Source organism: Epinephelus lanceolatus, chromosome 5 (assembly GCF_041903045.1).
Source record: "Epinephelus lanceolatus isolate andai-2023 chromosome 5, ASM4190304v1, whole genome shotgun sequence".
NCBI classification, from domain to species: Eukaryota; Metazoa; Chordata; class Actinopteri; order Perciformes; family Serranidae; genus Epinephelus; species Epinephelus lanceolatus.
Window position 1 is genome coordinate 23,300,041 of NC_135738.1, and position 13,525 is coordinate 23,313,565.

Genomic DNA, 13,525 nt, shown 5'->3' on the forward strand with positions numbered 1-13,525 from the left:
GCTACTCCTTCAGTGAGGTGTGCGGCATTAGCTAACAGAAAAGTGACTTTAGGAGCCTGTTATAAACGCGAAAACGACATGGAAATGGCGACACGTTTAAGTTTATGTCTGATATGAAAGCTGTATAAGACAACGCCTAAACCCAGACTACTCTTGTACTCTTCCGGTTTGTAAAGTTAATAATTAAAAACACCTGGACGTGACTCCGCCCCGCACACAGCAGCGTCCAATGCAAAGCGCAGCAGATAATGGTAAGCATCAACTTATAATGTTACACTGAAAGTTAATATCAGCGCAAGATAGTTCATTGTCAATAAAACAATCATCATTCATAGTCTTAAAATGTTACCTTCAGTGATGTCAAAACTGTGACGTCATAGCTAGCTTAAACCAAACATGCAGACACACTAGCCAAGGTAGCCCATTAGCTTAAAACTCACAAGTTTAGCTAAAAACATGAGCTCACATTCGGTGAAAATATACTAATGCTGCTTTCTTATGTTGCAGGTACTTGTGTCGTTGTGTTGCTAAGTCTAAGGCATAAAAGGCAGATGCATTTTGGCTTTGCATTGCATTCTTAAATGTATGGTTTGTTACCTACTTAAAGTTTACACAGACAAATTATTACACACCACTGGGATTAGTATAGGCTAAGTAAGTGGACTTTTTCAGATGAGTGTAACCCCATGATAAATGTTCATGCAGGGTGACTTCAGGTCCTCATAAAGTCTTCAATTCTGTTAAATTTGATTTTGTAAATATTAGGTTGTAAAAAGTCTCAATTCTGAATTTGTGAGGTCTTAATTGCCCATTTACATTTTATCTATTACATATATTAATCCATTAAACTCTTTCTATATTCATCTATTAAATTCTTTAGTCAAAATGTGTCAAGCCCTAATGCCTGAAAGTTCACATTTCCGGTGTTACAAATCTTTTAACCTACCACTGAACCAAATACTATGTTTTTACTTTATACTTGCACTTACCAGTTGGCAAAATGTAGATCAAATTCACTCAAATAATTATAATCCTAAAACTTAACTTTGCATGTTGTTAAAAATGACCTTGAAAAGGTCTTAAAAGCATTTACTTTAAGTGTCCGATACCTATAGACAGCCTGTCATGAAGGACTTGCCCTGCCAAGTTTTTGGAAATTTCTCATGTGGAGACTAGGCATATTATCCTGAAGACTTTATATTTGCCCCCAGTCCTAAATTAAGTCTTTTAATACTGAGTATCTGTAGATATCAAGTCCTATACTGTATGTACTTTAATTATATTTTTCTCACTGTGAAATATATTTGTGAAAGCACTAGTAGTGAACCATGTAATATTGTCACAATATTGATATTGAGGTATTTGTTAAAAAATATAGTGAGTTTTTTTCTCATATCGTACAGCCCCAATTTGGAACATGATAGAAATAACCTGCATGAGCTGTCCCTGATAGTTTCCTGTAATATTTTGTATACTGCAGTATGTTATGGTATAGTGTGGTGTTTTGACGTAATTAAAACTCAAAACGCTGTGTGTTTCTTTTGTTGTAGTAGAGCACAGTGGGACATTTTGGACAGTTAATATACTGCAGGAAACAATGGATTGGATAGATTTATCAGATCATCAAATATGCCCTGATCCCATCCTGGTGGAGCTGAGCCACATCATCCACATTTATACAGCATCTAGATCCAATGGGTCTAACCTTAGATTTGTGACTTTACGTGTTTGTTTTGTGAGTTGTTGCCCACAGAGCATGATATGATATTGATACTCACCTGTGGTTAATACAGGTACGGTAGCAAAATGAAGGTGATGCAGAGACAGCCCAAGCCAAGCAGGGAGAAGAGGCGGTACAGGTGAGAATTAAAGACTGGACTGTAATGTTATTTAACATGGCAGATACCTTGATTAGTTGCTGCAAGGTATGTCTTTTTTGTTATTAATATAAACTGAAAGAATGAAATTTAAAACCATGTCAAAACAGATTAAAGTATGACGCACTGGTTGGCATCGGGCATCAGAGTCTGGGACGGAGAAACTGCAGAGTGCAGGATGGAGAAAGCGCATCTACTCAGGGAAGTGATGAGGTAAGTTGTATTGTCATCGCACAGACACCATGACATTGGTATAGTGGTAGGTGTTATTGAATTTTGGTGAACATTTTGCACATGACTAATTTAATTGCAGTCCACAATATTCAAGAAAGCACTTTTTCAATGGAACCTTTTCAAGCGCTTGTTGTCGTTGGTGATAGACTCAAGGACAATGAAAATGACTGAGAGACTGAACGTGGGAGGTCGAACACTAATACAACACAATACTCAAGAGTGACCACATACTTGTTAAAATTGTAATTGTCAGTACTGTAGAGCCCCTTTCTCTCATCAGGGATGTTTTTTGTCCCAGCTGAAGTACATTTTGATATCATGAACTTGAAGTCATCTTGGTGAAACAGTGTTGAGAGATACAATGTGGAGATTGCCGTAACTGTAATTTGTCAGCAAAGGGGCTTTTGTTTTCTCTTTTTAAATTTCTGTTGCTGGTAGAGATTGTTTACAGTCAAGACAACATAATGCAGGGTACTGTGTGTTCTGCTTGTTGTGATTTCCAATCTCTATCCCCATAAATTAAGGAACGCAAACACAAGAATGACTGCCCTACAGTTGTCCCCTATTGTTGCACTATATCATGAAGTCAATGAAAGCATGTAAACACAGTTACTTTTGGGGATGTGACTAAGGCCCAATATGGCCTGATAATGCAAGATATATCCATCTACTGTTGTGGTGGTGAAATCAACAAGTGAAAATCAGCTTAACTATAAACCATTTCCTGTGTTGGAGGCACCCGTGGATGAGCGTCAAAGTGTAATTTCACCATCATATTTGCTCCTCCTAAGTGTAACTGCGTCAGTAAGCGGTCTGTGGAAATAGCTACTTACATGGTCTGTCCCCTGTGAGAATAATAGCTAAAGTTACACTGAAATCACACAGAAATTAGTGCTTGTTTTTCCTGTTGCTTGAGATGGATTGAAACAAGGCTCCTGTGATGTTGCCATATCTATCACACAAAAGGTGCACTGAGCTGTTGTAGAGTTCACCTGATCACTGATGTGATGTCAACCATTAAGTGACCTGTGTGGGTGAGAGAACAGCATGAACGAGAACCTGTGGAGATCAACCTTGTGTTAATTTAATGTTAATGGGTTAACTACTGACAATATTTTTGACAGGTCATATTGGTCTATTGGTTAATTTGCATACACACAGACACACACATATACTCCGCTAACTTCTTGAGAGAGAGATCCGCTGCCGCCAGAAGTGCCATGATGCAACTTATTGGAGGGTACCACCATTGTGCATGCTCTCTGATTCATGCAAACACACACACACACACACACACACACACACACACACACACACACACAGTGTTTGTAGAAGAACACAGAGCATTAATTGACATTAGATCCAGATCCATCCTGTTATTGTGTCAGTAGATTTAAATAAACGTTTAAGTTACGCTGCCGTGCCTCATGTGAAAATTGGCATAGCGTCTCAATAGGGAGACAGACTCATTGATTCTGCTGTTGTGGGATTGCTGCAGGAGATATAACTGCAATCTGTGCATCACTAATATACAATATGATATACCTCGATAGCTAACTCATCATTCTGTTGTGAGCTCAGCACATAAATTGGCACAGTGAAAGGAGAGAAATTGTATGAGTCCGACCCAAGTGTGGTCTATTTTATTTTTTTTTTAAATGGCCGTGATAGTCCCAAATCTTGCAGACCCCTATATTCCAACTTGGTATGTGAGAAGGGAGAGGCAGAGAGTGAGGTTGAAAGGTTTTTGAGCGAAATCTCCCTATCTGTGACATCACATTTTCCTTTGTAACGATGATCAAATTGCGGCAACAAACTTGAGCAAAGCTAACAGAAAATAAAATTAAAAGCAAGTCATGTACAAAACAAACTAAAATTTCAGCACCTCTAAATAGAAAGCTCTTCAAAATGTGGTGCTAAAGCTCATTAAATTAGTGGAGCACGGGACTAAAATGAAAGGGCTACTTGCATTTAACATCAATTTGCATTTTTTCTTTAAAAAAACTGGTTCATTTTCTTAAAATGAAGTTAGTTACTGGTCAACAGGTCGACACAGAAGCTTCTGTGATGGGCTTTTGAAAGCAAAATAAACCAATACTGACATCCCTAGTTGGAGTTTAAAGTATACAAAGTTGTTAGCTAGCTAGCTGTTACTGATAACTGTTGTTATTGTAACTAAACTTCACTTCTTTAGCAGTTGCCAAACGACCCCAGGTGCATTACCATCACCCTGTTGACTGGAGTGGAGCCAAACCTGATTTGTATGTTGGTTGAAAAGGTCTGGCATTATGCTTAGTGACCATTATTTCCATGAGCTAGAGAAACAATTGACTAATCAGAGCTATGTTGTCAGGATTTAGAATGGGAACAACATCTTTGTACATAGCTTGCAAGCTACATCAAAAATGGTGACAAGAATGAGACTGAAGGAGCTTTACAAGTTGTTGTAAATCAACTTAGAGATATAACAACTCTTTCATTAGCCACTTTTGTACTGCCTGTTTAAGGCAGGAACATCACACCATTATTCCGCCTCGCTATGCTGTATATAAGGTACGATCATGGAATGGGTGGACAGAGTGGCCTTTAATCCACCATGGGAGGTGGTGACAGTGCCAAAACAGTGTCTGTATAAACAGGACAGTCTGCAGGAGGGGATCATGGGCAGCACGGGTGTGACGTTTTGATGACATGTTACATGTGCGACCCACTGCCGGAGATTTAAAAAGTAGCTGTTAGCAGTTAGTGGCAAACAAGGGATTTCATAGCAGCCCTATAGTGTTATCTCTGTGTAAAAAGGGCTATAAATTGGGGTCTGTAACTGCTCCTACTACCCACAACTGAAGCTTCTGTTTTGACAAAAAATGTTGTACAGACAACACCAAACAAAGTAGCATGGCAACATGTTAAAGTGTGTTGTAAAATTGAATGTTAATGGAGATATTAACATAGTGCGCTGCTAAATGGAAAAGTAATAGTGATAACAGTCTACAGAGACATAATAAACAGCACCATTTTCTGTGCCGTGAGCTGAAATTGGAAGATGGAAGTAATCATATATCTGATAATAAATTACAGGGTTTGGAGTAAATTGTATACATTAGAAAAAACTGTAAGACCCTTGGTTTTCATGAGTAGAACTGTGCATTATCATGCATAAGAATTAGCTTTGTAGCTGACCTGCAAAATTATATAAAATATTTTCCCTGGTACTAGTCTGAATGAAGTGTGTAAATACAGTACAGGCCAAAAGTTTGGACACACCTTCTCATTCAATGCATTTTCTTTATTTTCATGACTATTTACATTGTAGATTCTCACTGAAGGCATCAAAACTATGAATGAACACATGTGGAGTTATGTACTTAACAAAAAAAGGTGAAATAACTGAAAACATGTTTTATATTCTAGTTTCTTCAAAATAGCCACCCTTTGCTCTGATTACTGCTTTGCACACTCTTGGCATTCTCTCCATGAGCTTCAAGAGGTAGTCACCTGAAATGGTTTCCACTTCACAGGTGTGCCTTATCAGGGTTAATTAGTGGAATTTCTTGCTTTATCAATGGGTTGGGACTATCAGTTGTGTTGTGCAGAAGTCAGGTTAATACACAGCCGACAGCCCTATTGGACAACTGTTAAAATTCATATTATGGCAAGAACCAATCAGCTAACTAAAGAAAAACGAGTGGCCATCATTACTTTAAGAAATGAAGGTCAGTCAGTCCGGAAAATTGCAAAAACTTTAAATGTGTCCCCAAGTGGAGTCGCAAAAACCATCAAGCGCTACAACGAAACTGGCACACATGAGGACCGACCCAGGAAAGGAAGACCAAGAGTCACCTCTGCTTCTGAGGATAAGTTCATCCGAGTCACCAGCCTCAGAAATCGCAAGTTAACAGCAGCTCAGATCAGAGACCAGATGAATGCCACACAGAGTTCTAGCAGCAGACCCATCTCTAGAACAACTGTTAAGAGGAGACTGCGCGAATCAGGCCTTCATGGTCAAATAGCTGCTAGGAAACCACTGCTAAGGAGAGGCAACAAGCAGAAGAGATTTGTTTGGGCCAAGAAACACAAGGAATGGACATTAGACCAGTGGAAATCTGTGCTTTGGTCTGATGAGTCCAAATTTGAGATCTTTGGTTCCAACCGCCGTGTCTTTGTGAGACGCAGAAAAGGTGAACGGATGGATTCCACATGCCTGGTTCCCACTGTGAAGCATGGAGGAGGAGGTGTGATGGTGTGGGGGTGTTTTGCTGGTGACACTGTTGGAGATTTATTCAAAATTGAAGGCACACTGAACCAGCATGGCTACCACAGCATCCTGCAGCGACATGCCATCCCATCCGGTTTGCGTTTAGTTGGACGATCATTTATTTTTCAACAGGACAATGACCCCAAACACACCTCCAGGCTGCGTAAGGGCTATTTGACCAAGAAGGAGAGTGATGGAGTGCTGCGGCAGATGACCTGACCTCCACAGTCACCGGACCTGAACCCAATCGAGATGGTTTGGGGTGAGCTGGACCGCAGAGTGAAGGCAAAGGGGCCAACAAGTGCTAAAGTGCTCTGGGAACTCCTTCAAGACTGTTGGAAAACCATTTCAGGTGACTACCTCTTGAAGCTCATGGAGAGAATGCCAAGAGTGTGCAAAGCAGTAATCAGAGCAAAGGGTGGCTATTTTGAAGAAACTAGAATATAAAACATGTTTTCAGTTATTTCACCTTTTTTTGTTAAGTACATAACTCCACATGTGTTCATTCATAGTTTTGATGCCTTCAGTGAGAATCTACAATGTAAATAGTCATGAAAATAAAGAAAACGCATTGAATGAGAAGGTGTGTCCAAACTTTTGGCCTGTACTGTAAGTATCGGTTGGATTGTGGCTTGAAGAATTATCTTGTCAAGGATACAGCGTATTTCTTCTACTCAGTGGTTACAGTCTTGCTTTTTATGAAATGCAGTATGTGTATATTATTTTTGGTCACATTTCATACAGGGCTAAGCTACAAGCAAGACTGGTTAAACATGGAGTTAATAGCAGTCATGCATATTCTAGTGTTTCTTTCCACATATGCATACTCATTCAGCTGGAAACCCCAAATGACCTCCATTTGACTCCTTTAACTAGATAGCATAGTTGACTCAAATCTGCAAATCTGATTTTGTGTTTAAGAATATAAACCCGACTCTTAAAAGAATCACCCTGTTGTTATTATCTCATATGTGTGTGCTGTTGCCCCTTTTCAACCGTGATTACTCAGAAATGATTTTTGTTATTGTATGTACGTCTGCCTGCACAACCGTGGCATTAAGTCAACCTTACTGCTTACTTCATTGTCTCATGACATCAACCTTTACACATGAAAATGCTGAACAATAGTTAAGTTAATGTTGCCTTAAAGGGAATCATCATATCATTTACATTGCATTCAGATTCAGGGTGTAACTCTGAACGATGATCAATAGAGCGGCATAATGTGCCATATTTCAGGGCCACTGAGCAGCTTGTCCAGCTGACAGAGAGAGAGAGAGAGAGAGAGAGAGAGAGAGACTGTATGGTAAGATAGAGGGGGGAGGTAGCAGAGAGAGGTAGAGAGAGGAGAAGGCAGGGAGGCAGGGACCAAGAAGTGGGGCTAAAACCGTGTACAGTGCATGCACATGTTGCCTGAAGAACAACAGTAAGGGCTTTGCTGTAAATGATTCAGAGCAAAGATTAAATATTTATTGAGGTGAAAGATTCATGTATGCCACATCTATGAACTCATTGCTGTATGGCCACATTATATCATGTTTCACTTTCTTGTGTTAAACACAGAAATTTGTGTTTTTTCCAAAGCCAAATGACTGAACTACCGCTGCTTAAACAAAACCCACAGTGTTGTATGCACAGAAACTGGCTTGACTATTTAAATGCAACATTTCCATGTTATAACTGCTGTTTGGATGAATGATGGTTAACGGTTCAGCTACAGATATGAATAAAGTGCCTCGTAGGGGGAAATATTTAAATAGCTCTCTTGTTTCTTCCCAAACTTTAGCCTCAAACCAGTTTGGGGAGCTAAAGTTTTCATGAAAATGAGACTTGTTTCAGGGAGTCATGTGATATTTAGGTGGTAAGGGTAGGGCTGGGAAATATATTGATATTATGTCAATATCGGGATAAGGCTTGGGTGTTGGTTAAAAAAATTGCAATTCAAGTACCAATACCAGTATCCTTAAAATGATACAGATACCAACACTTCATTTGATACTCGCAGTATAAATTAGGAGGTGAAAGTTTTGCTGGCATCTCGGCACACTGAACTTCCAACTTTGTCAAACACAGCGTGCTCGACTTCACTACACCACAGACTGTATGAGTTGTAGCTGCTGCTGTGGGTGAGCTCTGCGTCAGGGACAGTTGTGAGAGTCCACCTGGCCGCACACACAGTGACAAGGCTAACTGTTAGCATCAATCGGCTAACGTTACCCAACGGTTATTAATGCGTTTAACAACAGTGTCAAGCCGTTTTGGTGTCAGTGTGGATTTGTTAGGTCTGTTTAATGGCCTAGTGTTAGATGTTAACCCCTGCTGTGTTAGCTTGGGCTAACCAGGCCGAGGAGAGCAGCTCCAAAGATGGCAGCAAATGCAAGTTTGTTGGGACTGTTTAATGGCTCAGTGTTGGATGTTAGCCCCAGCTGCATTAGCTTGTTTCATGGGTGATTGTTGAACTGACTGTTGCCATGCAGAGCTGCTTTTGGAGACTGCAGTAACATAAAGTCTGCTGATCCGGTGGTGAGTCAGGACTGTCCAGGATACCCTGTTGTAAAAAGGATTGAATACAGGTATTTTTTGACAGAACACGTTACAGTACTACTTGGGACTGGATTATTTTGGTTGATACTAGGGCCGTAACGGTACATGTATTTGTGTCGAACCGTTTGGTACGCGACTTTCGGTTCGGCACGACCCTGTACCGAATTATTGGGCGCAGGATATTATTTTATTTTATTTTGTTTTATTTTAATTCCGTTTTTGCGAGCCGAATCATTTAAAATATCTAGTTCCCCGACGGACATAATTGAGTGACGGACCGAGTCCGACTGTAAATCTCCGCTTTCACTTTGTGCAGCGCATTCTCGCATTTTGACAACATGGCAAGTGAGCCTGACGAACCTGAAGACCCACCCGCAAACCTTAAGTCCTCCGTTTGGGAACACTTTGGTTTCAGGGTAAAATACGAAGATGGAAATAAACAAATTGGCAAGACAAAAGCAGTGTGCCGACACTGCAGAACAGCGGTCGGGTATGTACTTGGAAACACGTCTAACGTTAACATGCTAACGCATCTAAAGCGACACCACCTGAGTTTGAACGTTAACCGGCACGACTAGAAAAAGCAATCTGGTGCAAACTATGATACCGTCGTCGTTTAAAAAGAGAGCGTTTTCCTGACCATCACGCTAAAGAAATAACCAACGCCATTGGAGTTGAGTAAAATTGTTTAAGCTGCACTTTAGATATAAGCATGTTTTGTTTACTGCACTTTAACAAAGTGGGAAAGCTAAGTAAGTTCCTAGTAAAACTGAATCTGAGCAGGCTTTAAAGCTGACCAGCTGCACTATACTTTTTATTTTAATTGAGTAAAACTGTTAAAGCAGAAATTTATATTTATATTTTTCATTCAAAAAATGTGTTAAAAAACAGCAGGATTTTATTTTTCACTTTTATATTTCTATTTTCATTCAAACAATGTGAAAAAGCAGGATTTTATATATATTTGTTTCATTCAAAAATTGTGTAAAAAGAGTTAACTGCTATGGTGGTATGTTTTAATAAGGTTACCAATAAGTAAAAGATATTTAATAGTTGCCTATTTTTTTCATTACTGTACCGAAAAAAAACCGAACTGTGACTTGTGTACCGAGGTACGTACCGAACCGTGATTTTTGTGTACCGTTACACCCCTAGTTGATACCTTAAAGGAATTAAGCCCTTACTGTGATAAGAGACTAGATATTGCCTTAGATTTTGGACATAGTAATATCCTAAGTGTTGTCTTTTCCTGGTTTTAAAGGCTGCATTACAGTAAAGTGATGTAATTTTCTGAACTTATCAGACTGTTCTAGCTGTTCTATTATTTGTCTTTACCCACTCAATCATTGTATCCACATTTCTGATGATTTTTTATCATCATCATCATTTTATCAATCTCATTGTGTAAATATTATCTGAAAGCACAAACAGCGAACCTCACAATGTTGTCGCTATTATTATCAATATCAATATCCAGGTATTTTGGGTTTAAAAAAAAAAAAAAGTTAAAAAAAAGTGGATTCACATATTTATCCAGTAATTCTTTTTATTGTTATTGAAGTGTTGACACAGGCCTGATTACATCCTGTTGCTGTACACCATGAGAAACATTTGATTATTTGCCTTGTAGAAAATAGAGCATAAGATTTTTGTTTTCATCCGTGGGGTGTATGTTGAAATGAACCACAGGTGACTTGAGGTTTGTCTCGGAAATCCGCGGGGGTCCTGCAGCAGTCGGTGTGGGGAAAACCGAATTAAATCCTTATGGCTCAGGGTCATGGCAACAGTTCAGATGTTTATTGATTAAATGTCAACTGCCCAGGTGAACGTGATTCACAACTCAGAGGGGCCTAATTCAGCAATCCATCACCAGTGGAGGAACATTCAAACCAACACATCTCCACAGCATGTTTAGATCCCATGTATAACTCTAATATAACTGTGCAACATTGTTAAAGTGATGACAGCTTTTATGCTGGAGCAGCTGGGTTGGCAATAATGCTGTGTACAAGTTAGTTGTTGCTGAAGTTCTTTCAAGATTTAATGTTGAGTCATATGAATGTATAACTGAGTTTCCAGTAAAGAGTATGTTGTTTAAAAAGGATATAATGCCATCTTTTTTGGAGCTACAAGGAAGGGCAGATTTTGGATTAACCAATGTGCATTCGTCACTTACGGTCACCAATTCAAACTGCAGTGGTTAGTCGTTTGTGCAGATGTAGCTGATTTATAAAACATAATCTATATTATTTTGGTTTTTGATTAAGCAATCCTCAAGCAAATGTGCCAAACATTTGATGGTTCCAGCTTTTTAAAGTGGAAACAAATAACTTTTCAACTCCCTTTTCAAACCCAAAAGAAAAGGCCACATTTTTGGCCTCGGAAGGAGAAACTCACCTACTTTTAAACATTCTGAAAGGCTTGGATATTAATAGGTTTCTGGATTTGTGCCATTTTTTCTTTAAAACAACGACTTTTTCAAGAAGGTGGTTAAAGGAATGAAAGTGGGAGACTGTGTTTGCACGGTCCAACAAGTCTGCCACCCGTAAGAGAACTGAAAGAATACTATTTTAATGCAAAAATGCCAGAAAGCTCAGGCGGCTCTAGTTGCCCCATTTATCCCATATTTTAAATGATAAAAGACTTGTTAGGGCATATTAACTGAAGTATGTGCAGCTGCACATGGAGTATTTATTTTAATTAGTCATGTAGACAGCTTAGTAGGGAATTGTCTTTCTCAGGATTAGGGCAAAAATCTGGACATTTAGTGCATATAAACGTCACTGATACTCTTGGGTACTTGCCAATTGCTACCGATAGCTACCAGGGAAAACAAAAGTACGATCCTCATCCTGTTTGGTTGTGCAATGTTTGACGCACTTCCCTTGTGCTATACGTCGAGGCTTTATTTTCCTGGGAGATTAAACCCGCTGGCAGATAGAATTGCACAGTGAAAGCAACGTTTATAGGGAACCAATAAGCGCAGATGGTATCATTATTTTAGCCATTACATTGTGCAGTCAACTTCATAATGATAAGTTAAAGCAAAAAGTGTCTATTTCCATTTTAAATGTTAAGATTAGCTGCTTCACTCTTTTTTTATGTCTGTAAAAAGAGTATTTCAGGTTTTGGATTCTTGGTTGGACAAAAGAAAAAACTTAAAGAAGTCACGATTTGATCTGGGAACTTGCCATGGACATTTTTCAACATTTCCAGATGTTTTATGGACCAAAAAGGCAGATTTATTGATGATAAAAGTAGTCATTAGTTGCAATCCTATTTGGAATTGTAGATAAGTATTCAGTACGTCACTAAATATTACATTAAAAAAATTCAAGGTTCAGTATGCTTCTGTGAGAACAGCAATTGAGCAAACATGCAAATGAAAAAAGCATACATCCGTACATACCATAATGGTGTGCCAATGATGGTGTATTTCACTTTCCTTTGGGTACCATTTCAGGCAAGGAAGGCCTTCAGCCACGTTACTGAGCAATTTGCTGATAGGTGCTGTGCAACTGTAGCGTGGTATATTAATTTGGATCCCAAACCCCGAGGGTGACCCCTCACATGAGACAGAGCTCTGGCAGTCGTGGTCTTCATGCAGGCCATAAGCGTACAGTGACACATAACCTTGCCCTGTCACCACCCTCACCAGTGTGTCAGCTAACATTACTGTGATTGACGTTGAGCCAGCACTCCAGCCCTACGAGATCTGAGGCTCTGTATAACCTCGCCCTAGCTGTGTACCAGGGCTAGGGCATTTGGGGCATGGTACTGGATCATGATGCCGTCTGTGTTTGTCGCCCGTACCTCTGTTAAACAAGGGCACAAGCCTTTGTGACCTTGTTTAAATTGGAGCCTTTTTCATTGTGTTATCTGAGCCAAAATCTGAATGTTTTTGAAGAAAAAAGTGCTTTTACAGAAAAATACACGTTAACATAGTACCATAACTGAAAGGAGGCAATCTATATTTTCTCATATTGATCATTATCAGTGACAGGAAGGAAATGAAACAATACAGTCTCTCCTTGAGCTATATCATCAGCTATGTTGTCCTGTAAATGATAGAAACAATACAGGTGAACTTTTACTACAGAAGTGTCTATTGAAGTGGTTATACATGTATCACATTGCAAAAAATTATAGTAATAATGCTGCTTGCTTTTCTTGGAACACTGTTTATAGGTTGTTTCACAATGCTGGTTGCTTTTGCTATTGATAATCACTCAATCAGGATTTTGTCTAGCAAAGCCAGAAGAGAAGGTTATCTTTGGGCTTAAAACTAAAGTTTGGAGAAATGTCATTAATTCACTGTGTGCTGTGCTACACACTGGCCTGTGAAAGATGCACGGCTCACAAAGTGACCATTAGACGGTAAGCCACCAGCTGAGGAATGCTGGGACTCTAATCTAGGCAAGTGTGTTCCCAGCCTGGGAATGTCAGTGACAAGCCTCTCATTTAGCTGTTTTGGCTACAGCTGCCATGGTGAGGAAATTTTTATGACAAAATTGGTGTTACCCATTACACCAGACATGTTTGTCAGTTACGGTCAATATCTGTAGAGCTACTACTACTGCTGCTACTGCTTAACATTTAAAGCATTTCACTGGCA

General features: G+C 39.4%; 1 long non-coding RNA gene across 1 annotated transcript in view; it reads left to right on the forward strand.

Moving 5' to 3' along the window:
* The window catches only part of LOC144463602 (uncharacterized), a 93,083-nt gene continuing 79,558 nt past the window's right edge, over positions 1-13,525 (forward strand). Inside the window, exons 1-3 of the long non-coding RNA XR_013491669.1 lie at positions 1-251; positions 1,794-1,859; positions 1,988-2,090. This is a non-coding gene — a long non-coding RNA (uncharacterized LOC144463602). The remainder of the gene's footprint in view (positions 252-1,793; positions 1,860-1,987; positions 2,091-13,525) is intronic.